We start from the raw sequence: 3,892 nt of genomic DNA, 5'->3' as shown, positions 1-3,892 counted from the left end.
ATCTGTGGGGAGGGGGGAGGAGGTTATTTTCTCTGCGCAGGAGGGAGCGAACAGGAAGACAACGCTTCGGACTGGTTAAGGGAAGCGGTGATGGGAAGGGGTAAAGGACAAAGGTTCCGAACTTTGGGCAGGGCAACAATCCAATTTTCAAGGTAGGTATTCCAGGGGTGAAAAGGGCAGGAATGATGTGTAACGCCATTGGGGGGGGGTGGGGTGGGAGAGTGCATGGAAAGGTTATTTTATTCATTTTTGGAATCTTTAACGTAACTGTCCCTTTAAAATCTAAACGCTCAGTGATGGCTCTAATTAAAAATGGCGGCGTCGCCTGCGCCTTGGTGCCTGATGCCATTGCCAGTGACGGCGCGCCTGCCCCCTCGATGTCATCGACGTGGGCCCGGTGCATGAGGGTCACATTTTTTCCGCCCGTTGCCTATTCCAGCGGTGGGCTGCTAAAATGCAGCCCAAAGTTTTTGTCTATCAGTCTAACTATTTTTCCAGCTGCTAATCTGTCTGTCTGTCTGTCTGTCTATCTGTCTAGCTCATCCATCTGTCTGTCTGGTATACTCTGGATAACGGTGATCAATGACTACTGCTTCATGTGCTCTTTGGTTTGATTGACATCTTTCGGCAAAATACTTTTTATTGGGATGGATTTAATTTTTTGTTCCTATCGCTATGAATGATATCAATTGCTGGGAACAGAGTATTTTTCAAATTTTTTTATGCACCTAAAGTCATCTTAAACGAGTTCCAGGTCAGCTTTAGCACAGGTTATGTATATATGTATCTCCCTATTTATCTCTCTATCCATCTTTCTATCTATGTATATATTTATATTTCTCCCTCCTTCTCCCTAACTAATCCATCCATTGATCCACATTCATCTCTCTAGCGATCGAAAGGGTACTTGAAGGACTGATGTGTTAGAAAAGCAATAAGACCACAAGGACCGACAGTAATGGAAATAGAAGTATAATGCTGATACAACTATTAGGCACATTGTTTGTGTAGTTTAGATGATTATTTATCTAATGCTGAGCTTGTGACCTAGGACTTCTTCAAGGTAATATTAAATAAACAGAAATTGGAAAATACTCTGATCCCAGGAATGGCCATTGCTAACAGTAATATGAACAAAAAATTAAAACCATCTCATAAAATCCATTTTGCAGCAATGTGTTTTTTTTATTCTTTCCTGGGATGTGGGCATCACCGGCAAGGCCAGGATTTGTTGCCCATCCCTAACTTCCCGTGAACTGAGTGACTTGCTAGGCCATTTCAGAGAGCATTTATGAGTCAACCACATTGCTGTGGGTTTGGAGTCACATGTAAGCCACACCAGAAAAGGACCACAGATTTCCTTCCCTAAAGGACATTAGTGAACCTGATGGGTTTTTACAACAATCATTGATAATTTCATGGCTCCATTACTAAGTCTAGCTTTCAATTCCAGATTTTTATTAATTAATTGAATTTAAATTCCACCAGCTGTTGTGGTGGGATTTGACCCAATATCCCCATAACATTAGCTTGACCCTTTGCATCACTAATCCAGTGACATTACCACTACATCACCATCTCCCCAAGCTAAAGCAGCTATGATTAGTCACTGTTCGCTATCACCCAAACAACACTAGATAGAGGTAAAGCATTGGCATTTAAGTGCAGTAAACTGGGTTATTTCCAATGCAGCCAAAGGGTTGTGTAAACTATTATAAATATAACAATTATTTAAATACAAAGGAGATTAAACACTCATTGAGATAGGGATTATAGTCACTAGATGGCTGCTTTTTAATTTGTATGTTGTTATCTTAAGGGTACTCAATCATGCAAGCCTCTGATGAGCCTAGTTAAATGACATGTATCGATATAAGTAGTAAACATTGATTAATAGTGACTGCACTATATAAGCATATACTTCAGCGGTACAAAATAATTGCAGTGACTTTATAAGCATTTGAAATAATACAGAATTGATGATTTCAACCACAAGTTGGGTGGTAAGAGTTCTGAGTTGTATAAACTTGCATAGAGAGACAAATATACTTCAATGCTTGTTTAACTAGGGAACGAATGGAACTATGCCTGGCAATTATTTAAAGAAACACATAAGTTTGATATGCTGCTGGTATGTACCTTCATGTTGAGTTGAACTTGTCACACCTACTATGCAGTGTTCACAAGTCATGGGTGGACTGAAAATAATATAGAGGTGACCACTGCTGATGCTGCAAAGCAAAGGAGAGGGTGCCTTCATGTTGAGGCATCCTCGAAGGGTGGGTGAGAATTTGTTTTCAATGTTCTGGGGCCAGGCAGGCAGGCCCCAGCCATCAGAGGGGTGAACCCTCCAGCAGCGGTGCCAGAGCCATAGGGGTGGCCATTGGCATCGGGGGCAGGTCCCTCCAGGGGCTATGGAGTGGCCAGAAAGGAAAGCCCCCACCCAGGAAGCTGTTGGGATGCCGCCTCGATGTGCTTGGTGACCTCTCACATGGCAGGGGGCCCATCCTGAGGCTGGTAAATTGCCGGTGGGGGCAGAAAGTGGCTGCTAATTTGCCAATTAATTGAATTAATTGGCTGCCCGCCTCCAGTTGGCTTCCTTCCTGATGCCTTCCACTGCCATTTTACGAGCTCTCCCACCTCCAAGTTCGTCTTCAGAGGGCTGGTAAGATTCCAGCCGTGCTGTCTCAACCATTGTTAAAAGAGACTTTCTGTGGAAGTGCATAGTCTGTACCACAAATCAGTACTTTCTGTTCTGAAATCTGAGCTAGGAAAGATGATGAGATTTGCTCAGTAAGAAAGAGACACCATGATATTCATGCAGGTGGTTCTCACAGAAGGAGGCTAACTCATTGCAATTCAAGAATGCAGAAGCTTGGGGGATACTTAGCAATTCATCACAGTGGGGGTGTGTTTGCATTTTCTCCTCCGAAAAAGATATTGGGCTTGTATAACCTTTTGCACTTTTCAAATTCTACTTATACGCTGCACTTCTTCATTGCTTTTATGATCTGTGGACTAACACTTCAATGTTCTATTTGCACTGCAGTGTAAGGTCAACCATGGAATGTTATATTCTTTGTGTAAAATGTGTAAAATTCCCATTGTCAATGCCACTGCTTATGATCTGATCCTGATGTCTTTTACCTGGGAGAAGGTCAGAAGCTCTGTGATTTGATTGATGACCATGCCGGTTGGCTCAACATCCATCCATGTTTTTAATTGCTTACAGAGGTATTGAGCTCAGAACAGACAGCGGGTTGGTGTAACAAGGCTGCACATTTTGCTGAGGAATAATTGAAAAAGCTTTCCATGAAAACAGACAACACTAAGATGCAATCCAGTGTGCCTTGCTTAGAAAGAATACAATATAATTTTACAGCAAAGATGGGTCACACATCCTCACATTCTGTTCAATTTTATTAAAGCACAACACAACTGAAGGAGCAGACTTGCTCCACATTTAAACATGTCAAAATAATTTTATAAAATACTCTGAGCAAGGCTGAACAAGCTCTACACGTTTATTTTTCTTTAAATAAATGCAGCCATTACTTCCAATTTCAACAATTACAGTATAGGTTGGGGTATGAGGATTTCCAGCCTGGACCGTGTGCACATTCTCGAGTCTGTAGATTTCAATCACATTGCAGCTCAGCAACAGAGGGGAGAAAAACTTATTTCCGAGCAGTTGTAACACTTGACGCCCACACTTTTCCTGCAAAGAAAAAGACTCTCTGGTGATTTACACCCGCAGAAAAGTTTTTGCATAAGAAATTATTTGTAATTGGGAATCAGGGACTGTAATATCTTCATTAACACCTTGCACATAAGTAATTTATGTGAATCGACCAGCTCCATTGCGAGGTGGCAGCATGAGAATTATGTTATA

This window comes from Heterodontus francisci, chromosome 6, assembly GCF_036365525.1.
Source record: "Heterodontus francisci isolate sHetFra1 chromosome 6, sHetFra1.hap1, whole genome shotgun sequence".
Lineage (NCBI taxonomy): Eukaryota > Metazoa > Chordata > Chondrichthyes > Heterodontiformes > Heterodontidae > Heterodontus > Heterodontus francisci.
The sequence above is the reverse complement of the archived record's forward strand: the minus strand, read 5'-3'. Positions refer to the sequence as shown.